Here is a 26321-nt window from a genome sequence, read left to right as displayed (position 1 = left end):
AAAACGTTTCGATGCATCTGCGGTCAGTCATGGCAACCACCATGACAAGTAGTTTCGTCCAACATGACTCATTTCTTTCCTAATGCTAAATCAGCTACATATTTTGTGTCGTCTTGCTAAAGCTTATAAAAAAACCTCAAAAGCAACTTTATTGTCTAAACCTTAAGAAGTTTTGTGTACAAACCAGATTCCAAAAAGGTTGAGGTATCAACAATATAGCTAGAAAAGAGAACATGTTTGTATGTCCCCAAGCCGTCTCAGTCACTTTCTACTAATCCTTCTTTGAAATTATTATTCACTAACATTCGCAGCCTGCTGCCTAAACAGGATTATATTTGTTCTTTTCTTGAGGACAGCGACACTGACATTTTGGCATTAACCGATACGTGGTTACATGACCGAATAAGCAATAGCGAGATGCTTCCGGAGAGATATATTTTTATATATACCGACGGGACTGCCAGTGGTGTTCTTCTTGCAGTTAACAAAAAAACAATTTCATCCTTTGTCATTGAAACTGAGTCGCCCATCGAAATAATGTGGGTTTTTTGCATGACCTCAACTAGTAAAATCTTAATTTGTGTTTGCTATGGTCCTCTCGATGCTTCTCGTTCATTTAGTGACGATTTGTTTGGCAGTATGAACCTCGCTTTGAAGAAATAACGGGGGCATAAAGTTTACCTTCTTGGATACTTCAATTACCCGCTAATTGATTGGCCTTTGTTGTCATCAACTTGCGGCAGCTCAACCGATTTCTTAAATTTAATTCTGTAATTTAATTTCTCTCAAATTGTATACCAACCAACCCGGGGATGTAATGTTTTAGATTTATTTTCAATACTGCACCTGAAACCATAGGCCCAGTATCTCTTTTGGTTGGATTTAGTGTCCACAAACCAATACAGTTAGCCGTTGAAATGTCTACTCCAGATGCAAAAGTCAGTATTAACAAAAATTGCGATTATAGCAGAGGAGATTGCGAACGCATGAACTGTGATTTGGTTGTCTTTCTTAATCAGGTTTTTCTGCCCACATTTAACGACCGTACTGTCGAATCCAGCTGGGTTCTTTTTAATCAGAAATTGTGCTCGTTAGTCGAACAATACGTACCCCTAAATATTATTACTAACCACAAATTTAAAACATGATTTAATAAAAATCTTCGAACATTGAGAAATGAAATAAAACGATTCTAAAAAACACCGTGAACGAACCGTGCGCGTCCTCATTGCAAAAATACACCGAATTTCTGAAAGTATATAAGCTGGAGTTAATCCCGCCCAAAACAAAGTACATTACACAGGATCTTTTTTCTATTCCGAAAAACAACCGTAGAAAATTCTGGCGTACAATTTTACCTCGTGTTGACGATAATAAAATCTGCTTGTTTGGTAACGACACTCCCCTTTCAGATGAACAGTGCGCGTCCGCTTTCAATTCATTTTTCATGTCTATTATTACTAGAGAAGATCATTCTAATGTGCCCATTATTACTGAGCTTGAATACCTTTTTATGGAAGAAATTGATATCATCCCTGAAGGAATCATGTCTCTCATGATTAATCTAAAAGTATCCACTTCTAGTGGCGTTGATAACTTCAACAATAAGGTACTAAAAACACAGTAAATATGTCAAGTCAAATAGTATATCATAATATAAAACAGTGTTAAATTTTAGGCCAGCTACCCACAGATTGGACGATAGCCAAAGTCATTCCCGAATTCAAAAATGTTAATAAAACATCACATGAGAACTATCGACCAATTATTAACATGCATCTGTTGCAAGTTACTTAAGCACATCAAAGCATCGCACATTTTAAAACACCTAGAGAAAAGTAGGTACTTTCACAAAAATCAGCATGGCTTCTGAAAATATTTCTCCTGTGATACGCAGTTACTTGAATATTCCACAGAGTTGCATTTCAACATAAATAATGATCAGCAAATATACTGTATATTCCTAGAGTTTCCTGAGGCATTTGACGTTGTTGCTCATTGTCGCCGCATTTCTAAATTATCTGATCTCGCGCATAGGTTCATTAACTTTATCGTGGTTGCGAAGCGTTTGATGCTTCGCCAAAACTTCATCGTCGTGAGTGATTCTTCTTCACCTATAACTGACTTCACCTCAGGGGTACCTCAAGGCAGCGTCCTTGGTCCAATACTGTTTTTATATACGATAATGACTTCACAAATAACATTTCATCATGCGTGCCGCTTTTGACAGATCACATTACTTCGCAAAAAGATGTCGGCCAAAATAATTCCCGCTGCGCGACTTGGCAAATGAGGTTAAACACAACTTAGTGCGAAACTATCTTTTTTTTCGTAAGCATGCTAACTCTGATTCCGCTTACCGTTTAAACAACGTAGGAATACCACGAGGCACTACCTATAATTATTTAGGTATCAATGTTACGTCTACTCTTTCCTTGTCCAGTCACATTACTTGAATCTGCGCAGAAGCATCTAAAACTTTGGGACACCTGCGTCGTCACCTGCGTAACGCGCCATCAGAGATGCGCAAATTGTCCTACTTTACATTCTTCCGCCCGCAGATAGAATTCGCCTCATCTATATAGTCACCTAATCAAAGTTACTTAATTAATCTGCTCGATTCAATCCAAAACAGGGCCGCCCGTTTTATTTCTCGGAACGGTAGTCGCAATTCAAGTATCACACAGATCAAAATTGACCTTTCATTACAAACACTACAAATTCTTGGCATGGTGGCTCTTCCGTTCTTGTTTCACAAATACACCCAAAGTACTAACTCATCCCTACTCCCCCTCAAAACCCCTTCACCCGTTCTGTCGCGTTTGCAGAATCATCTCAGCTTCAAGCGTATCTATGGGGAAACACTTGCATTCAATTAATCGGCTCCACCTCGTCTCATATTCGATTGAAATGAACTTCCGGTCGCTATCGCTTCTACAGCGAACCATGACACATTTCGTGAAATAAATGCGAATTTTTTCTAATGTTTTTACTTCATATTTGTGCTTTTTCCCATACTCGATAACCACGCTTTTGATCTCTGTTTACACATTCCCTGAAAGTTTCTTTTTATTTGAGTGTTTACAAATTTTTGAGGGTACTTTTTCATTACAAATGTATAATGATGTCCTGTTAATCTTGTTTATATTTCCCTTTTCCAGTGTGTTGGCTATATGCACCAAGTTATTCTTTTTTGTATGCACCCCTTACCCTATGCTCCACCTGGAGCCTGTAAGGTTTTAATAAAAATAAATATATAAATAAAAAGGGTAATACTAGTATAGAAACATTCTGGCCCTTTCGTCCGCCGCACACAACTTTTCAGTTTGTTGCCAAATCAAGCAATAAAAAAAGGAACGTCTCGCCGGACCAAGACGACAAGCTCGCGGAAACGCGGGTTGCCCTGATCTTAGCACCACATTTATGTAGGATACAAGTTAGTGTTAAAAATTGTGGGTTCAGCTTGTGGAAGCACAACATTGTGACGTAATTCGAGAGAGCAAGTTGCTGATCTGGTCGAAGTCCAGACATTGAATCCGATATACGGCGCTTTGAGCGAGATAAGACCTACATTTTTTTCTGGGGCCTGGTGGTTATTTTGGCTTAAACGAGCTGTCTACGTTGGTGGCCCGTCAAATATATCACAAAAGACTACTTCACATCGTTTAAACAGCGGAGTAGGGTGTTACTGGCCGCAAGTTTGCTGTTCCAGGAAAGGAACACTACGAAAATGCGGACGGTCGTAAGCGCGTGTCTTGAGGCCACTATCGAGTGTCTCCGCCGGCCGCATGGCTTTAGAGAGAAAAAAGTAGAAAAAACTCATAGGAGGAGGATAAAAAGGAGCAATAAACGGTTAATGGAGCTGTCATTGTTTTTGCGCGGACCGCCAGGTGTGGGACCTCCTTAGTCTGGGAAGCCATCGGTCTTGGCTGCCTGTCTCGCCCGGTATGCCACATGTTGTTCCTGAGGAGCGCGAAAATGCTCATCGCTCTGACCGCGTGCATCGCGTCCACCGCCGGGTCTTCGGCTAGCGCAGGTGCTTTGGTAAAAAAACTCCAGCGCTGTCGTCAAGCGCTATCGCGCATCTAGTAAAAGCTTTAGCGCTAATGCTGAAGATTCTCTAGAACCCATTACGGTTAATTGGAGACATTGCTCCAAGTGTTCCGCTCCTCCCCGAGACAGCTTAGTGGCGGCGATATACTGGGTGGAAAACAAGGTGTTGAGTCCTTTACTGAAACTACAAAAAACAGAGCTTCCTTACCCATAATAGCGCGATATTGCAATTGTATTTTATACCAGAAATTTGTATGGTGAAAGAATTGAACGGCATCAAATGAATGTTCCTCCACTCCAAAATTATCTGGAATAATTTCTGTGAAGTGGAAGCAAAGCAAAAAACGAATGTTTATACAAAAGGATCGTAAAATTTCATCTTCGATTTCCACTTTGTACGTTTGGCCCTTTTCTGTTATTTTACAGGTTAATGAGTCATTCCAGCTGGACGAATTTGTACGGCCTGTATGCTTGCCAAAAAAGCACATAAAGGTGAAAAATCAGCAAGTTCTTGCTGCCGGTTGGGGTATACACCATTTCAGTAAGAAACAAATTCGTTTACATTTTTGCTAAAAGATTTTTTTCTAGCGGTACGAGCATGGCTATTTTTTCAAGAAGCAAGCCATTAGCTCGTGTTCGCACTTTCTCATTGGCTAGATTGTGTATACCGACAAAGCAACAAGAATTTATTCATACAATATTGAAGTCTGCTCGTACGATGTGCTAATACTGCGCTTTATTAATGAGAATCCAGATGGTTTAGACTTTATGCGTCGTCGTTACCCTGAAAAATGTTTGTTGCATAATGAGAAAAAACACGTGATTAAAAATGTATTTTTTTTCAGTCAAGGTGCCATCTCAAGTACACGTGGTGGAGTTTTAATAAGGCGCTCAACCTCAGTGTACGGAACAACAAAAATGCAGTGCATGTCTGATAAAGAACGTTTTCTATTTGTTTCATTTAGCAAAGTACGCGCTTTCAATACAGTAGATTTGTGGGGAATTTGTGTGAAATTTAAAACTGTGAGTCGCAACTATCGGGAGCCATGTTTAACTGAATAGAGACTTGCGAACTCAAAACATTCACCAAGAGAGCCATAACAAATTACCGAAAGGAAACGACTGTAGCAACATGGCTAAAGGACAGGATGGAGCAAAAGAAAGAGGCTGGCCATAGATTATGTATATGCAAAAGATTCCTGTAGGTGATTTGTTAAGCAAAAAATTACATACAGGCAAGTGCTCCAATCTGGCTGGCTTTTAATACGTATTCAGCTATTGTATATACGTAAACAGCGGTGGCAAATAAAACACAATAAAATAATTCCTGGTTGTATACGTGCTTTTTAAATTAAAATAAGATACATAATGCCTAAATACGTCACATATTGATAAAAGATACCGCGAATATTGCACGCAGCATTTTTATTTTAACAGCTGACTATTTCTACTGGTGCGCTCATAAATGATTTCAAAGCATAAAACACAGCATTGTTTCCGAAACTTGATTTGTGAACCCTACCATTTTAAACAAGCTGCGGGGCATCTACCATTTTTGTTTTGTTCATTTTTTCTACGTAAGAGTGAAAACTGCAAAATACTAAGCCCGGTAACATTACCTTTCTTAATGGCGAGTCTGGAACAACTTCACCATCCAAAACATTTTGAATGGCGAAACAAAAACTCAGAGCTTCGCATAACGAGATCTTCTAAACCCTATTTTTAGCTGCCAACCCCAACCTAGCCTTATTTAGAGAAATCTAAGTTAGCCTGATCTAACGTAACCACAGTGATTTTAAGTGCACACAAACATAGGAACGGAATAGGTAAACTCCTTCAAAACTATTACTAATCCACATCACAAAAACGTTAATTAAAATACCAGAAACTGAAAATGCTCAGTCTTTGCACCATGAGTATATTGTAATTAACAAAAATTTAATGGCGGTACTGCCACGGCTTGTAATATGCTTGTAGAGTACCTCCATGACCCTGTTGCGCATCAGGCAGCTGCTTCTATTACCGCACATGGTCAACTGGGTGGGTAGCAGCTAATACTTTACGTAGAAGAAGAAAACGAGGCGGAAATTAAGAGAAAGACGGAGAGCAGTATAGTTCGGCTAAGGCTGAATATAACAGGTTCATTGTGGGCACCAGTTATCTTATTTGGGTAAGCGTTTATGCTAGTACTATTGTTTACACCGCAATTGAAGTGGTGGTGGCGCTTGGCAGATGATAACTGGTTCGCCAACGGTTTCCAGCAAGCTGAACAACATGCAAGTCATGCCTGTTCATGAGCAGAGAAGCCAACGAATGCTTGGTGTCCCCGTGGAGTGCGTCACGTTGCCAGATCAAACACCAAGAATGACGAGATGTTACAACAGCGCTCCGGTCCCGTCTACGACTTCCCGGCATTTGGGATGCAGAGGACTCGCTAAACAAGTTTTGTCACGCTGCCGGCAACGGTGATTGGAATAAGAATAAGCTTTGCAATGTCTCTTTCGCTCTCAAGAATTCGGCGGGCACTTGGTTTTGGAACCTTGAATTTCCGCCTACCAGCTACCTGTGTGAACAGCGACCACAAAAAAACTGAGATAAGGGTATTCGCTAGAAACCAAACTGCAAATTTGACCGTTGTCTTGTACATCGAGGGCATTGACCGCTTATTTTGCGCGTAGATGCACCCTAGTGCGATGACAACAATTTGGGACGTGTGATGTGCGGCGTCGAGGAAGATATTATTGCCACACTGAGGAGGATTGCTCTAGACACAGTTTCGGGATTTGTTTCAGAGGCCACCACGATAGAAAGGGCGTTTTAGCAAAGGGCATGGCAGTAGAGCCGCTGGGATGCTGTCGTCTCTGGCATAGAAATTCTGACAGCGCTGGCGGGCGACGTCGAGGGCATTTGCGAAATGGTTAGGAGGATTTTGTGGATGAGCTGCAAGAAGTGCATCGTGATGAAGTTCCACCTCCCACTTTATGTGTTTCTCAGCCCGTCACGGTGAAAATAAGATGGTTTGTATGGTATTCGAGCCGGCTTAACAGTGTTCGTGGCCATACACCCAATACCTTCGCCACGGCCGGTGGGACTGTGCAGCCATAGCTGCAGATACCATTCGGTAGTGCCACTTCTGTCCTCTGCCTACTGTGGCCGCTGTCAAAGCGCAACAGACTGCCGTAAGCTTCATTCCTCTATCCCCCATGCCTTACTCAGTGGTTTCATATTACGGAAGAGTGATCTCTTGCGTGCCTCTGACCGCACACTCCTCTACCTCTACAGTTGCCAGGACGGCCATGTGTATCGCGCGCCCTTGCGACAACGCCGGATGGAATGGATTTGCACTCAATGCGCCCCGTCCTGGAAACAGGGAACAGCTGCCTGAAGTTAAGAGATATAAAGCCGAACCTCGGGACAATTTTTCACCCCTCCGCACTGAGTCTCGTTTGGAGTCTGGAGACTGACGACGCTCGTTCAGTGCTTACTTAGCGCAAAACTCCACGAACGGCCTATCACCCAGCCCTGAAAGGCGGAAAAACAGAAGCAACCCTTGATTGTAGGCTGAGGAGAAATCACTCGAAGATCCTGTATTTCGAAAACTACGACGGCAGAAAAGATTAGATATTGGCAACGAGGTAGATTTGGACAGCAAAAGCTGTTGTATTCAAACTGCTTCCCGTGACATACTTGTCGAATCGATAAGTGTACGATGACTGCTTTGGCGTACACAGCCGAGATGACTCCGTTATAAGCAACACTCTTGTGACTTCACTTAGGAAGTTTTCACCTCTAGACCAGCCAACTAATTCTCAGAGCTGGCGGCCATTTGAATACACCACCCGGTAGGTGCATTGCACGGGTTGAGATTTGCAGCTTCACATACATCGGCAGCTTCGTAGTACTCCCAGCGGGTTCAAGGGAATTGTTAGTTGGCCTGAACTTTCTGAACGTGAATGGTGCCGTTATTCAATTACCGATGTCCACAATTACGTTTTTCACACATAAAGCTATAGCGTAGATGAAGTGCCAGTTGGGCTTGTTGGTACAGATTCAAGATTGTAACGCTTCGTGTTGTATTTCTTCCTTCGTCGTCGTTTTCAAGTAGCGCTTTCACAATCATAAAAGCTATAGCCGGAAGACGTAACGTAATACACATGGCCCATATCATTGTTGCCGACAGAAAACCCTTTATCGCCCGCACGAGTATACTTGTCACCATCTGAAGTGAAGCATCCGCCTACTGTGAAGTTATAGCTGGAAGGAATGTCCGGTTCCGCTCGACAATGGCATCTGCATATCAAAGTGATTTGTACAGCTTCAAAACCGCTGGACATTGGTCTTGCTTACCACATTCACCAACGAGCGTCGTCATCTCGTAAAATTGTCACCATTGCATTAATCCAGGAACTCGTTGGAGAGAAGCATATAATGGTACTGGAGCTGACATCAAGATGTGTCGCACACCGCAGACTTCCTGCCGCACGTGGAAACCGACCAGGAACACTCGCCCACAGAGACGATGCTTAGAAGCTTTATGAAATTTTTTTTATTATTTCTCCACCAAGACATCTCATGTGCGCCGTACTCCCGTCGCAAAGCGCCGAATGGTTACCGCTGCGTCGGCCACGCCTGTGTACCAGCACCTATGCAGGGTGTCCCCAGAAGGAAGGGAGGAAATCAAGAAGCTTGTGGAAGAGTTGCTGGACGATGATGTTATTCAACCATTCCAAAATGCGTGGGTCTCACCTCTCATTCTTCTCAGCAATAGAGACAACTCTTCTTGTTTCTGCATCCGTTACCACCTATTCAACAATGTGACAAAGCGATACGCGTCATTCTCTCCCCAGAATTGATGATATATTTGACCACTTGCGTGATGCCAAATTATTTTCTTTCTGCCAAAATCATGAACCTGAAGTTTCGTTAGAGCAGGTAGAAGACGATGAGGGAGATAGCGAGATAAACGTTGTGTGCAATGCGACGGCTCGCAATCTGTGTGAACGGTGCCGTATTACCCCTGTGGACGCGTCCGACATATGGTGTCCTTTCTGCACATGCCAAGCTCAGGGGTAGCTGCTAATAACCTATGAAGACGAGTAAGGTGAGCCGGAGAAGAAGAGAATGACAAAGAGCACGAGGATTCGTCTGAATCCTAACGTTGCACCTTGCTTGAGGGCACAAGTTCGTCCTCGTAATAAACGTTTCTGCGGGAACATTTGTTTTTACAGGGACATTGCTATCGTATGAATTTATGAAGACAAGTTGAGAACGTCGAGATGTCAAGCGACTATCCCCGTAGGAGCATGGCTTCCTCTGACAAAGCTGCGAACAAAAATGCAAGACGTGCAAGCACCCCGGCCACCCATCCCTGGTAGATGAAGACAAGCTCAGAAATCCCGACGCAGTCAGCGTGTTTCCCTAAGCTTTTTGGGGTAGCGCCAAAGAGGGTAGAAACCTCCGCATGCAATCCTGGAGGAGGTAGGGAACGCAAAAAACGCGAGTAGCCAATGAAGCGTTGTATTAGCTGGAGTAGTAAACCGCAGGCTGTTACGTGTGCGCAGCCTTCGGCCACAAAACCGAAACCCCGAATAGTAATTATAAAAAACCGTACACAACGCAGACATCGAGCACTATCCAGGACAAGCCAGACCATCTAGAATGTTATTTGCATGCTCTAGGCGCACCGGTCACTGTGCTGCGGCATCCCGCCTTCAGGCGACCCGAGGACGTCCGCCCGTACTGCAGCCGCTGCCATTTATGCCACCTGCACGAAAGGTTAGGTTGGAAACGAGCAGAAGGGCGTTCGGCCGGGGAGAAAAGCATCGACTCTCCTTGAAACTCTCCTGGACAGCGTACCACACTGATGTACGTGCCCTTCTTTATTGGGCGGTGTTTGCTTGGAGCGCGGATGTCACTGTTCAGCGTGTGTCACACGACATGGGCACCTGGACGTCGTTACCCGTTGAAAGCCCTCATTTTTCAATAAGCAGCGCGTACGCAAAGGGTGTGCAGAAACAATCAGGACTGTGTCGACAGCCCACAAAAGGATGCGGCTCAATTTCATCACGTTTGGTGGCTTACCAGCGCGCATATATGTGAATGAACTTGACCAATGCGCAAAATGTGCCGTGTCGTTTTCTATTTTTATTTAACGTTTCCCTTTCAGCAAGCAAGCGTATAGGCACGTTGCGCTGATGGTTTCCTCGCAAGCAGCAGCTCCGTTTTCCATATCCTAGTGGTTCGGGGGGTAATTTCTGTTGTGAAAGATGCCACGCAGATCACGGGCTCGGTTCTTAGCCTGCATATTACGTAAATGTCGGTGCTCTATCCCTGACACCAACCGACGGTATTATCAAGAGTCACGCATGGGCGCCCACACAAAGAAGGCATCTACAGTAGCTTTATCGTAACAAGGCCGAGAAGAACGAACTGCTCAAGTGGCGCAGGTGACAATACGTCAGTCGCTACTATTGTAGCCGACAAGTTAGATTGCAGATAATACAAATGGTAGGGAGGAACCGATGCATTCACCATGGCCGTCCTTCTTTATCCATGTCTCGGTGTTAACTGCATCGGTTGTTGGCATGTCATGCTGCACGCATTGGGTGATAACTGCTCCAGAAATCGACGCTCCTTTATCGATGCCCTAGCGCGTGCTGGAGACACCTTTAGTAGGAAACGTGCTGCGCTCACAGCGGCCTCTGTGCAGTTCAACGTACCCATATACGTCCGTCCTCTCAGGGGACAGGAGTTTCTTGCTATCAAACTACCTTCAGGTCAGGGGTAAAGACGCGAGACCCAGTCAAGCACTGTCTAAGCCCCACTGCAGCCTATTTTAGCTGTCTCATGTATATATATATATGCTCTATATAGTCCTGCATATAAATTGTACAGAGGTTGGACATTTGGACATTGCCGCGTCCCTTACGGTGACCCGAGATAAAGAGGCGCCTTCATGGAGGAAAAGCTCTATATTTACTGTTGTGTTCGAATTCGTAACCAAAATAATAATAAGTTTTCTTGAGAGGTAGGATTCCGCGTTTGTGGTCTGCGTTACAAGCTTAACGGTATGGTTAAGCCTAATACGGCACTGAACTACACCCCGATTTTAAGCAAAAGAACTTTGTATCTTAAGAATTTATTTCAACTGAGAAATGTGGATTTCGTCCGTCAGGTTTTCTTGGGGAACAGATTTCGCATATTTCAAAACGAAAGACACTACGCCGTTCCAAACACATTTAGAACCTGTTTAGCCTTTCAGACTGGTGAACAATAGTGTTTAGTGGCGCCGGTCATCAATTAGTAAGTTCCATAAGAATCTGATGAGCTGAGTTCCCCCTAAAGGGGTAGGTGGCACAGTTCTGAGGGTTGATCACGCGGGTATACCATAGTGTATATGACATGTTTTACGCAGTTGTACTTTGTGGACTTTTTCCACACCTTATCAGTCGCAGAAGGAACGCAAGAACACGTTTGGCTTGGGTTCACTGTTGTGTATACTCAAGCATGGAACATCCGGCTTTGCTCAAACCCCATCCATTCAGAAAAGGCGCGAATTGACGCTTGCACTCACCAATGCAGCAATGGTAATCTGCAGTATTTGCGGCACGGTGGCGTTGGGCAGACTTCTCGCGCGGTTGGTGGTGTCGTTCTTCGCACGCAATGGTCTCTCTCACTTTCCTCCTGGACAATACGCTCATTCGCACTAACCGCAGGCTGCTTACTCACATACACGCTGCGAAAGAAGCAGAGCCTATTTCACCTTGGCCTTTTGCTCTTGGAGTAATACTTCATGCTTACGCTAAAAGAGTGTTTACGTCAAAACCACGAGTTACTCCAAGATCAAAGACCAACATATTCGATCCGCTTTTGCGCCTCACTCGTAATCCAGTTATGGTTTTTTCGAGGCTTCGCATTTGTTTTTTTCAGTGGGCCTTACTGCTCACGACAGACGTTTCACCTCGGTGTATAGAGCATCGAAGAAAAACTGAATTTAGGCAAGCACTGCCCAAGAACATCGGCTCTCATAGTAGAGGTAATACCTAACCAACTCCAAAATCATAGTATCAATGATCGTTTTAAAACTATTATGCCCGCACACGCTTCAGAAGGGAAACTAAACATTACCTGGATTCCAGGACATACTGAGAATGGCGGAAATGACGCCGCTGATGAGAGTGCTGCTGCAGCTGCTCTGACGAACACAGTATAAATAACAAGACCTTGAATTAACCTCAAACCACACATCAGACACCTCATCAAACATGAAAAGCAGACTAGAATCAGCAGGCAGACCACAAACTACACATGCTAACACCATACTTGAGGCGATACACAAGTGACTCCCAAGAAAAACACGTTGCATTAGCAAGAATGCGGATAGACCCCACACATGTAAGCCGCTTCGCCCTGCACAAACGTTCCTCAACTACATTCCCTGAAGAGGAATGTGTGAGAGCTGCATCTCACCGGTACTCACCTGCAATGCGGAAACTTGTAGGTTCTCTAAAAGGGTTCAACTTTAATTGAGGACAAATCTGCGAGCAGTGAAGGGGAAGATGATAGTTGTTACATTAAAGCAAAAGAAGAGAGCGGAGGGGGTTTAGGTTGCAAACGCGTGTTAAGGGCATCTTACTAGAAATTATGAAAAAGAACTGGACGTTGGCAGGGCATATATTGTGAAGGGGAGTCAACCTTTTTTCAATAAGGCTAAAAGAGTGGATCTCTAGAGAAGGGAAGCGGGGCGTGGGCGGCAGTAACTTATGCAGGAAGATGAGATCAAGAGGTTAGCGGAGATAAATTGGTCACAGTAAGCCCTGGAAGAAGAAAATTTGAGAATTCTCTACATCACTACGCAGCAGATTTCCAGGCCATATTGTTAAATGTAAGGCTCGGTTTGGGGATAACTGCGGCAGACTACCGCATACTTCTTCAACGTGCTGATGTGAGAACTAAAGCAAGTCATTCGGAATGGTTGATACGGTGACAGTTCCACAATGTCCATACAGTATTTCACTTTTTTTGGCGACTCGGTAACCGAAAGTGAGAACCGCTTTGATGGGCAGGAAACGCGGTGCACAGAAATTATGTTAAAATGTTCGCAGCACAGCCATCGACATATTTCTTTGTTGCTGCGGTGTAGAAGTCTTCTACGGATGTAATAACAGTTTCAGTCTTAACGCGAAAAGTTTGGATTTGTTGACCATGGACATTGGATACCATTTTTTTATAAAGTGCCGATTAGTGCTAAGAAAAAGAAGCTTGATGGGATTGTCCTGGGAGACTGCCACATAGAGATTATTCCCTGTGGTATTACGTTAAGGTAACAAGAGGATGGCATGATAGGCTTGCACGATTTTTGTACTTATGAGGTGGAATAAAGAGTGTATTGGAGTCTTCTTAACGTTGATGTGGCGAGCGCTTGCGCGTGCCCTCTTGACTGTTAAGGTAATTGCATGTGTAAAGCACCCGTACACATGCCATGCAGACCAGTATTTTAGGCAAGCTGATGCGTACGATGCGTGATCTACTCTGTCTGTCAATATGGTTGATGCCTGTACCCATTGTATGGGGACGGCATCATCTCTGTGAAAGACACAAGTAAACTTCGGGGGACTGAATTTTGATTGTGATGAAATGTCTTCCTTTTCAATGCGCGGTGACATTCCATTACGCCTTCTAAGCTCTGACTTGAAAATTGGAAATGCCAAGCTCGCCGGCCGGAGGTGTGCGACCCTGGTATAGACGCAACCGTTGTCTTGGGCATAGACGCAGTGAGCTATGGCAGCGTTTAGTGACATCGCTAGTGTTTCCAGGCGAGTGATTCGGGAGTAATCGTGGGGCTTGCCGCTCCGACCAGAGGAGCCGCGGCGTCGCAACGAATCCCCTCTGGTCAATCTGCTTATCGCGGGACTGGTAGTAAAAGTTGAGAAATCAGCTCCAGGTCCTTTGAAACATCTATTCCAGTTGCTGACCTAGGGCTCCATCGTTTCTTCTTACTCTCTCAATTAGGAAGGGAGATATAACGACGTTGGTGTGTCTTTCCTCGTTTCGGAAATCAGGCCAACAGGCAGTTGTGAACAAACTTGAAATTTGTTGATACTTTAGCAACGGGACTAGTGAGCAGTGTAGAAGATAGCCACAAAAGTCAATTTGGCCAGGAGGGTAGTTTGTCACATTCCACATCGCAAAAAAAAAATCTATCAGATCACCTAAGGTGTTTAAGGGCTTTCAAGAGGAAATCCTGACAATTGTACAATCTTTTTCACTGGTGAAAGGTATTTTCGCATTTATTTTTGCTTATTTAATTTTTGATACCGTGACTTCTTTCGACCAAACATTTTGCTTCAGTGTGTTCACGCTTTTTTATTTTGTAAATGCGTCTTACGACACAACCTATGTAAGCGCACAAACTGCTATACCCCTAGGTTGCCCAAAATTACTTGTCTGCGCGGCTGGTGTGCGGGTGTTTTGGTCCCATGTAATTACCTTCCGAGTCAAGGCGGCACACATTTAGTACTTTTACCATCGCAATCAGTTCACTGATTTATGCGGAGCTGTCAAATCATCTGCTCAGAGCTTCCGATTCCGTGGGAATATACAAAGTGAGTATGCCCTACGAGAAACAACAACGACCTATTTTTTCCCAGCACTGACCACGTTTCCAGGAACAATAGCCATAGCCACGGACCGTGTATGTTGCTCAAATTTGCGCCCCAAAGTGGCTTCACCTTCTTAGTGCATGTGTGTGCTTTAAACACTTTTATCTCTAAATGTGGCATGTTTTCCTTTCTAACCTGCAAATGACATATACACGATTCTATTCCGTGTCTGCAGGTTGCGGATAACACATAGGTATAGGTTTACCATATAATATAAGTGGTTGATAGAATACAGTATTATCCCATCGGAATGCCTGTTCAAATTCATTCAGATCACCATCAGGTTCTCTTTACTCTTTAAAGAAGGAGAAGTTTTGATCGTACAGCAACTAAAGCGGCAAAGCGATTAAACTTCGAAAAAGAAAAAGAGCACAGGAAAAACAACAACGCATCACGATTTTTATATCGTCCTCCTTTGTCCTTCTGTCCTGGCTAATTATTCAACGTTGAAACACATTGTACCTCTAGCCATTCAACAATAGCTAGTCCCTCACAATTCCCTGTAAACAACGGCAACAACAATGGTTATTTTTTAAAACAGGCACCCCACGCATTTGTCTCAATACACATCATGTTCTGTAACAAGGCAGAGTCACTGCTGGAAAAGTCACGAAGCTGGCAAAGTCACTGTTGCATTGTTTGACGAAAGCAAATGTAGTTACTAAAAGCCTAAACAGATAGTGTGGTTTCTCTATTGGTGATGCTATGAAAATGATTTTTTTATCTAAACGAAACGTTAACATTGAAATGGGAAAGCTGTTTATCAGTGGCCAATGTTTCTTAGGGTGATGCCTGATGTAGCTAGAGTGTTTATTTTACCAATGCGTTTTTAGCGGAGTAAACTTGAACGCATTGTAGCAGGTGTTATATCAAACTACTTAAGTAACGGTAAATTGTCGGCATCTTCTTCAAGCTATCCTTAAACCCATAAGTAAGGTATTGAACTCCGCGGGTTACAGTACAGTCTGTATTTCTGTGTACCCCTAAAATTTTTAGCGCTTTCCAGAACTTCCTTTAAAGGAGTACTGACACGAAATTCCTCGCTTCCAGTTTTTATGCTGTAAAGAATACCTATTGGCCCAGTAATTACGAAAATCGAACCGAAACCCGTCAGCCGCCAACACAGAATTATTTATAGTACGTTTATTCCAACCAATTTCAACTTTGGTCGCGGCGCGGGAAAATAGCCGTTCGAAGGCCAGCCTGCAAGCGGGCCAGCCTTACGTCATGGTCTCACCCGTGACGAAAGGGACGTTTTTCTTTCCTCCATGCGTTCGCCGCATCGTCTCCTACGATTGCACATGGTCCGCATTCGCCCGCGCAGTCGACATGTCGTCTAAATCGTCAGACTCGAATGAGTCCCTGTAACCCGACAGACAGAACAACTTTATTTGGCCAGGCGATGAGGCAGGCGATGTCTTCGCTGTCGTCCGTTTGTTAATATCACTGCGGCTCGAACCGGCGCAGACAGTGATAGCAACAGCTTGTCGCCACTCTTCTAATCAATCTCATCTCGAAAACGAAGTTGCACATGCGAGAAAGTAGATGTCAGTGTGTTGAACAATTGTGCTGGGGGAGTGTTATAAGCGCTGAATTTGAAAGTGGCGTTCGGATATTTGCCGCCATGGTAGGCCTACGCTGACCGGCAGCGGAGGTTCGGCGCTCCGACCCAGCACTGCCGGCACCGCGGTGCGGCGAGCGGCCGAAAGATGGCGCCACCTGCGCGCTAGAATCAAAACAGGCCGCGGCAGATGTCTTCGTCACCGAACGCTGAAACGGAAATTATTGCCAAAATAAAGCTTCATACGCGAAAAAGGGGATGATAGTGTGGTGAAAAGTTGTATAAGGGAAGGTCATTCGCAGTTGTACAGATACCAGCGATCAAATAGTCGCCACGATACTAAGCCTAAAGTTCCCAACACCCAAGGTGACCCGTGCAACCCCGAGCCCGCTGGCTTGGGCGACAGTTCTTGTGGCCGCCACCGCGCACGAACTCAGTCCACGTTTAGCGCTGCATGTCGTCGCGTGGAAAATAATGCATCTTGGCGTCGTCGTCGATTTGCTTGGACAGGCTTCCACGAGCAGTACTTCGCATGCCGCGAGCTTGCCATAGCACAACTGGGGCGAGCTCGGCGACGCGCACCGCCGCGTCGCCGCGGTGCTCGTCGACATCGCGCACCGCGCGGTGCCGGCACCGCGCAGTTTTCGGCACCAGTGCAAGGGAACACCATGCGCCGGCCACGAACTGAATAGCAAAGACATCGAACACGCAACGTTTACAAGCATTGCTCACACAGCTACGCCCACGTCTCCTGCCCAAACGAATACCACCGACAACAGCAGCGCAGGATATCGTTTCCAGTTCCGAAAACGACTATATGATGTCACCCTGAACCGGCCAGACACGCAGGCCGATGTTTCGTCACGCCGAAAGCGATTTCGCTAGTTCTGCCGATTTGTTAAAGCTCGCGGCCTGGACAATCAAAATCGATTTTAGTTGTGATTCCGGCCTCGGATCGCTGCAAAAATTTCTGTCAGGCTTCTCTACAAAAACTGAAGCCAATTATATCATATTTTAGGCGTGAAAATTTGGTGTCAGTACTCCTTTAAAAACAGTGTACTGAATACACCCAGCGGAATCTCGGGACTTGTTATGAAAGTGATGGTGAAGGAGCCTGCTCAAGAAATAGCCCTAATAAATTTGTACAATTAAAAACCTCTTGGACGTAAACGTGTTATGGCGTGCAGTAGGATTAACAAATATCTGTTTGATAGCGAATGTCTACTTGTCTACTTCATAATGTCTAATGACTACAGGTGGTGCAAATATGTTAGTCAGGGAGTGATTACAAATTGAGGCCTAGGAATGTATGACAGATTCAAGGCCATAACCATCAAGAGAGTAGTTGGACAAAAAGTATGGATAACAGTTGGTATCCAGAAAGCTAAAGTTACGGTAACCGACAAGCAACACATTCTTGGTTTTGAATGGTGTGGGGTCAAGGATAGCAGTAAGGGCGGGAATGATTACCCAATAATTGTTGATGGGGAATAGTAGACAGAGTTGTTAGTTTTGTGTCCAAAAATAAGGCCGCGTTTTAACCCGTACCCAAGTAGTTACTGACAAGTTGTGGTCACATGTTTATATAGCTCCATATAATTCCACAATTGCTGCACCCTCATGAAAACTCAAACTTCATTGTCGAGATTTAGCGGCATGCAAAATAAAAATTGCCAAAATTATATCACCACTGAAAATTATGTTTTAGGGTGTGATGGGCAATTATACTGCCAATACGTGTTTCCACATTGTTAGTTACGAACGGAAAACAATTATTGTTCTCTTTCCGATAGAAGAAGCACGTTCATGTATTTTTCTACACAATTGGTTCTGTATGCCACTCATGACATTTATGTCGAAATAACAAATTGACACAAAAAGGTATTTTTTTATTGTAATTTAGGAAACGTGCCAGTCTTCTTCCTCGGTGCCTGATAACACCACCTGCTGAATGTCTGAGGGAGTAAGGGCTCCGAATGAAAACGCATGACCGATATTGATTGTTTAGTGGCTGTACTGACACCCGCAGCCGCTGCTGCCTTTCATCGTGACCACCTCTATTGGTCGTTTGCGAGAAAAAACGTTTCTTCATTGTTAGCCTGTGTTATGTTTTGGGGCCTGCTTTATTGCGATCAAACTAATCAGTGTCCCCAAAAAAGAAAAAAAACTGTTGATGTTTCAGTTTCTGATGGTGCAGAAAATGCCGTTGATGGGAAAAGGAAATAAAAAAAAACATTACCATTCCTTACTGGAAAAAGTTGAGAACCAGAAAAGCTGCGTCGTATTCAAGGAAAGTGCGCCTAATCAATTACCAACCTTCACATGCCCAAATTGCGAACAAAAAACAAACCCATGCTACATACTTGCCAACTAAGTTAAAATAGCAACGAGCGATCGAAAGCAATACCGATTCATGGTTCATGAGAACAAAGTATAATATTTTTCGTTATCCAAGGTACTTCTTTTTCGTGATTGATACCTGTTTATTCCTGTCGAGAACCGCCGTTTTTTTTTGCAATTGTCTAGTAATCGTCACCCGTATTTATGCACGTGCAGTTTTTCCGGAAATCTGATCAAATCTTTTTTGTCGACCAACCTGTTCAACAAATGACCCATTAGCTTTTTTTATAAAATAATATCGGTTATAGTAACAACGTTATTCTTTAAAGAGGAGGCACTTTCACCAAGTGTATTATCTCATAAACGTGCTTGTGTGTTTCTCTTGTGGCGGCTTGAACAAGAACGGCAGCTCGGCAGAGAACGAGAACGCCGTTACCAAGCAAATTTCACGGTTTCCAAAAGCAGGTTTGTAGCTAAACGTCCTGGGCAGAGGGCTATCTGACACTCCGAGATCTACACAACCTCTATCGCTCGGTGCTAAAAGAGCCAGCAATGTGGCTTCCAAACCGGCTTATAGCCTCCGCCGGCGGGTTGGCGAACTTTGAAAGCGAAAGTGAAAGTAAAAGTTTTTTTCACAAAAGCAATACAATCATATTGGTATACATACTAGGGTCCCAGAGTCAGTAGGCTTCAAGGAGCCCTCGATTTTAAATACATACGACGATTGCACGGAAGCAGCGATTGGGCACAAGAACCCATCGGATGAGTACGTACTGTAAAATGACAAGGGAAATTAGCAAATCTTATACATATGCCCACAAAGGTAGCCTTTTGCTTGCTTTAACCCCTTAAGTTCCCCTTTTACCCCTTCACCCCTTTGCTTGCCCCTTAAACCCTGTAACCCCTTTGCCCCTTTTACTCCTTTACTTGCCCCTTTAATAAACCCCTTTGCTTGATTAACCCCAGATTGCTTTACCTTGTTTAACCCCTGCTAGATGCGCAACCTACAGCATACGGACTAACACAATTGCCCAACAGCAGCTTCGCTGTTTAAATACTTTTGTCGTCGCACGGAATTTGAGCCTGGCTATACAGGATTGGAATCCTGCAGGAGATGGTCGGTAGAACCCAAATTTACAATGACTCTTCAAGCCTGACAATTCAACTTGATGAAATATGACTACGAAGGATTGCACAGCAACGTTGGGGAATTTTGATTTTGAGAAAACTGTGGCGTGCCTTACTATCCGTTTCATGGAAGTAATGTGGAGCAAAAAAAATCAGAAAAATAGAGATAAACTACAAGAATTATGTGGCAATAGAAAGGCCCGTCGAACTACAAAAAGGCAAAATGCTAGGAAACAAATGCTGAGTAAGATACACAGGCAAGAGGCAGCAGTTAGGAGTGTGAGGGGGCCATCACCAGCAATTCGGCATAAAAGCCCAGAAGTGGACCTAGTGTACAGTTAAGTTTACCATTTGATGTTTTAGGGTCACGATTATGCTTCGCCTCTTTTTTTTCTGCTTGCTTCGTCCGCTGCACAACTTTTGAATGTGAAAAATTTTATGGCTACACACAACACCGGTGGATTCGTTAGGCAGAAACCTCCTCCGGCGATACCGTTACATCAAGCTCAAACAATATAGGCTGGACAGGTTTTAGAATTAAGGGAAGGGAGACTGGCTGGCTTTAGAGATCACGGCATACAATCGCGCATTTGGTACTGCTGGTAAGTGCAGAGCCCTTGCCGAGCGAGCTGTCACGTGAAACACGGCTGAAGCAAGAACCGCGGGATATGCGGCTGTAGTGAACTGGGAACTGCATACGAAAGCTTCGGTTGATAACCGTTTGTTTGAAGTGCATGGGGCATTTTTGTTTCAATAATTAGCGACGCTTCATTCCTTTGGGCTGTAATTTTGTGGTGATGCTGGAATGTTTCATCTTAGCGTCTCTTTCCTTTGCAGAAGGAGATCCGACATATCACCTAATGTATGTTTTTTTGCGAGCTCTACCCTCTACTGAATGTCGCGCAAAATTACATTGTGAAGATCTGAAAAAGCTCGTTCCGAAAATGCTCATTTGCACCCTGACATCCGGAAAAGACGTTTGCAAGGTGAGATTTCCTATTTTAATTTTGGCTGGTGTGAGGATATTTTGTGCTGTGGTAAACGTGAGCGCTATTCAAATTGTGTACATGTAAATTATATATTCACAACATGCGCCCTATAAAGAAGAACGAAATTGAGCCTCAAGTCAAGTGTCACTATAAATGGTCTTGTACTACCCCATTTCTTTACAGTCAACACGCACCCTTCTTTAACGAAAACATGGTCGCCTGAAGCTGAAACCTAGCGTATTCAACATACAAGATGACAAATTCTAACTCTAACGTTTGCCGGTTCAGACATCTGCCTCTTCTTTTAAGAGCATTTCATCCGTAAAAACGGCTGTTACTATGCAGCATTTCCAAACAAATTTGGAGGTCACATTTGAATTTCAGCGCTATGTAATCGAAAACGTATAAAAAATAAGTATCTAAACTCAAATGTCCGTTAAATTGTGATAATATATAGGAAAACAAAACAATTATTTATGTTTTTTGTTGTATATTCTAAAATGTAAGTGTATGTTACGTAAAATGCAGACTCTTGGAGTAGTGTAAATTATTAGTTATGCACTAAAAGACTGCAAGGAGGTAGCAGTTATTTCCTGATTTCATTGACAGTTACCGTTCTTTAAACGGCACTAAAAGCTTTTATGTTGATAAGCAGGCGTTTAGATTTTCAGGTAAATCAGTGTCCTAGTAATCACCACCTTCAAGAATTTTCTTACAGCGGCGCATTTTCGCCCACACCACGATTCTCTCTCATTTTGTCCCCCCACCCCATGCATCGCTCGAGTTCGACTTCCCATGATGCCTCGCTTCTCAGGGACGTCCGCAAGAATGTCCAGTGGCGCGCGTCTTCTGCTTATGCGATATTCTGCGTCTCAGCATCGCTTTTGGGATGAAACCTTCGCACCTTCTGCTTCCGTTTGAGCCGTTTTTTAAGTGCAGAGCACTTAAGGCATTCGCCTTCTCATCCTAGCTCACTCGCTCGACCCAAGTATATAGCGCACCAAGGCGGCTTCCCGGGGTAATGCTGTTGTTCGCGGCGTACCCTATAGGCTTCAAAAGCCAAGCGGTTTAAATAGTCATTAGCGTTCAAAACTTGTGAAATGCTGGCGCTTGTTATACATCTTCCCGTTGTTGACCGAAAAGAAAACTGTACGTATACTTCAGAAAAAAATATTCGTAACTAACCAGCAGCGCCAGCGTTCCCTTAGTTAAGGAAGACCGTTGAGTTGGTTTTTGCGATAGTAAACTCAAAATGTGGCACTGCAACGCCGGCACGTGCAAGTAGAAAAGCACAAACAGAACACAACTCCTGCTGCCGAACTTTCAGGCAGGGGGCATGAGAGCACTGCGAAGGCGGGAAATTTTAATTGCATGGTAGCAGTAAGCGGATAACGGCGGCACAGCCTATTATGGCGAATCACTGGTCTACCCTTCCGACAGCTTTCACATTGAGTGTAACGGCTTTAATTCTCTATCGTTTTGTTTGCAAATCCTGCACTCTGCTCACCACTGGAAGAGCTGTACGTACATGCGTTCCGAATCGACGTCGGTTTATATATTGCTTAATTGGCCGCTGGTTCGGGCCAATGTTGGGATTGCGTTAAGGTGACGCCATGCACGCCATGTACAGAGTCACTTGAAGTATTCCCATCCCTTACTCCGTTCGGTTCTTCACATAGCTCAACCGTTTCTCAGCCTATTGTCATGCTCCGGTCGAGAAGGCTGGCCAAGACCCAGACCTCGCGGAATCGGCCGATACCAAAACCTCCTTCGGAAGCGATGAATTCCCTTTCAAATATCGTGCAAACGAGGCTGCTTGGCTAGGCCGATGTATAAACGCTTGGCTCGGTGTTGCTCACACGGGTGCCTTCATCTCATGCCGGCTCGCAATTACATTGAGCTCATCCTATTCTTTCATCCCAACCTAGCGTGAAATGTATACTCGATATCTGATATCCCGCTCGAGTAGTCGTGGCTGAGGTCCACATGAGCCACGTTCGCAATTGGTCGGACAACCATCTGCAGTACTTACTTGATTCGATTGATTGTAGAGTTTAACGCGCCGACGCAACGCAGGCGATGAGGCGCGCGGTAGTGGAAGGCTCCGGATTAATTTTGACCACCTGGGGATCTTTATCGTGTGCCGAAATCTCGCACACACGGGCGTTTTTGCTTTTCGCCTCCATCAGAAAAGCGGCCGCCGCGGCCGGGAATCGAATGCAGTACTTACTTGAGATGCGTGCAAAGAACGGATTAGAAGCTCAGGAGGGTCACTAACCTACCGTAGGTCATCATTTCCTTGTTGCTACGTCCGGTCATGGTTATTACTTGCCGAAGCTGAGGTGTTCAACAGGGATGGTTATTGACTTCGCTAATTGTGTTAAAATGCTGTTCCCAAACTAATTAAAATCATGATGGTCCGAAGGCCGTTATGCTGATCGGTATTGTCGGCGTGCTAGGCCAGCGAGCTAGTCACAACACGCGAACTTCCCATCGGCCGACGTGTTCGTGTCGCCGTCGGCGTCGGGTGACAAGGCGGTCTTTGAACTCGAAAGTCCACGTGGCCATCGTGTCGTCGTCTTGTCGGCCTAGCCAACGCGTAAACGAGAAGTGTGGCGATAGAGAAAAAAAGCTAACTATCAACGAACACGATAGCATTAGTGCTGCAGGAAGCGCTAATTAACCAAAGGTGCCACCGAGAGCCGTCAACGCACAGAGTCGATGCCGCGTCTCTTCGCCTGAAGTGCGAGTAACAGCCGTGCTATTGCAAGATTTTTATTGCGTTACGCAATGGGAGAATCGATATTATAAATGGGAAGATGGCGGAGCGCAAAACACGCATAAAGAGGTGGACGAGCCGCAATGAACTTTCCAAATAAATTGCAAGGTTTCAAGTGCGCGCAGAAAAACTATAGCTGGCACAGATGACGTTGAGCACCGAACCTAACCATTTCGCTAGTTCCTTTAGTGTGCTTAAAACGACTTTCAGGGCCCCTTTCAGCGGGAAAAAGGTCTTTATAAAAGATAACCTACGGAACTGTTTTGCCACAATAGCTGGCCAGAATTTGCACTCATGCATTGAAAGGTTGGTTATCCCTATCGAGTAGTATGGTGAACTGGGGTAGGAAAAGAAGCACGTGAAGCAACGGCTAAAGTACCAAGACAGCTTCTCGAGATCCCAAATTGTTTTGCAGTTCAGAAATAAACAAACACTAAGTTTCCGAAGTATGTAATTGTCCTCGAAAAATTTTTAGGCACTTTGAGCATAATTTGCGTTTCTGTGTTTGGTGGCTGTGTGCATTTTCCAGTTCAGAGAAACAAAAACTTCCTAGAAGATCGTATTTTGCACGTCCATTTATATACCTTGCTGGTTATGTCGAGAAGGAAATTAGGTCAATTAAGAAGTCAATAAGTGATCGTTGAAGGGCATAAATATCCACACTGCCAAATTGCCATTCACGATTGCATAGCTTTGACGTTAGCAGGAGATCCCGCACGGCGCTGTGGGTTTCTGCCGCATCCTGCCAGGATGATAGACTGGTGTGGAAGAAGGGGCATTTGAAGAGCTTACAAGTATTTTACATAGAGCAGAAGGTAGAATTGTGAGCAAGATACTCGGTGAAGTCTTTCGGTTTTGACGCAGAAGTATGGCTTCTAGTAACATTAAAATCAGTTGACATTCAATCTACTCATGGCATACCTAAGTTGCGTGGGGTACAAGGCACGCGTGCCGGCTAAGCAGCAGCAAAAAGGGGGAAAGCGGGTGTCTCTGCCCATTGTTTTGGAAGAAAGTACGCAGTGATAAAGAGAAAAGCATCTTTACTCTCTACTATCATAAACCCTCCTGCAACGTTAAGGTGGCGCTTGTTACCAGCCGTCCACAACACTAATTTATTTTGTTGAGTTGAAGGAGGGTTTTCCTGCTTTCTTCTGGCGTTCTTTGAGAAGTTTATGGATGTAATCTTTCGTTGCCGGGAACAAAGACCCGCAGGCAGTGCACCGAAAATTCGAAGTAAGAAATTCTGTTTTAACGCAGGATTCCTCTTTTTTCACCGCATATATTGCGGTAGAGCTCTTCTCTGTATGCGAAGTCAACACCGGAGAGCACTCTCATCTAAAGGGCACTGCGTATAATACAGTTGACTGGTGCTATCAGAAAGTGTTGCAGTAATTTAGGTGTGCGCAGTGTCCGTCTCTTGAGGGAGTTGAGAGTTCGCTTTTATCTTTGGAGCCCGAAATGACCACACACCCACCTTAGCCGGTGGAAGTCATGGGCGGCGTTTTGTTGGCAATGGCGGCAATATGGGGGTGAACGCCATTCTGATGGCAGATAAGCCAGCTTTTTGTTAAACCCTGGTCGAAAGAGGTAGCATACCAAATTGTCCTCCAGGGTAAACTGTATATAAGCCAAAAAAGATTCCTAAAACAACACTGACGAAATACAGTGGTCACATTTCACACCATTTACAATGTAGGCATTTAAAATGAGAAAACTCGGGGCCTAAAGAGATGCCTGCAAACGTACTGTGATGGCATCTACACCGCCACTCTTGTCAAATTGAATTGCTGTTTTGTTTTAGGAAGCGCCGCGAGTTGTTTCAAAGCAACCTGTTGGTAACGCTCGTAAATGAAACTTTTTATGCAGTAGATGCGGAGAATGTGAGCACTAATATCTCAATAAAGAAAGCGCCGATGAAAAGATGCCATTTTCAGATTATTTTAACGTGCACAGAAGAGAATATTTGGTAATAGCTTCTTGAATTCATTGATTACGTAACCACTTCACCTTTAAAAAGCATTGGTCAGTTGTGTTGTCCTCCAACAAGATTCTTCAGTACGTTGCGCCCAACTTCTGTTGTTGGCTGTTTTAGCGCAGATAAAAATACTTGTTTCCCTAGAAGTAGTAGCTCTTCCAAGCAAAATATTCACCTCTGAAATATACAACACCATCACTCAAACATTTTGGTCAGCAAACGCTATGTCCTGGCAAGGGTGGCCAATTTTGTCCTGCCAAAAACGATGGATAGAATAGCTACCCAACAACACATTCACAATTGATTCTGTTTTGTATTCTCACACAACATACGCACTATTTATTTGAGCGCACATCGTCAGAAAGCACCTTAACGAAAAGCTTCCAGCTGTAGGCCAAACAAGAAAATCACTACCCATAGCCGATACAATTTCAATCTTCATTTTCGTAGAAGCTTGACTTTATTAGAGAGAAGGCACATTAAAGATACTCTCCAGTAACTTTTAAGCGTTGTACGGCCAACGTTTCTTCCCTCTGTAGCTCCACATGTCAAGTTCTTGATGACCACTAATGAACAATAGTGAAACAGAAACTGAGTACAATGACATCAAAACAGTCAGCCATGAATATAGGAGTATGGAAGTTGTTTTAGGTGCCACGTCACGGCAACCGTGTCTTCGGGGACTTGCCTGCGATGCTCAGCATGACTGGGGTAGTGTTTCCCGTGACGAAAATTTGCCTGGTGTTAAAAGAAAAGTCTGAGGCAGGAAATTGTCTCTTGGTCCAAGGTCGGGCTCGAATCATTTGCGATGCTTGTGCAGTTCCCGCTTTGCTTG

This window comes from Haemaphysalis longicornis, unplaced genomic scaffold (assembly GCF_048455015.1).
Source record: "Haemaphysalis longicornis isolate Haplotype H1 unplaced genomic scaffold, Haemaphysalis longicornis Haplotype H1 scaffold_6, whole genome shotgun sequence".
NCBI lineage: Eukaryota > Metazoa > Arthropoda > Arachnida > Ixodida > Ixodidae > Haemaphysalis > Haemaphysalis longicornis.
This window is presented reverse-complemented; position numbering follows the sequence as displayed.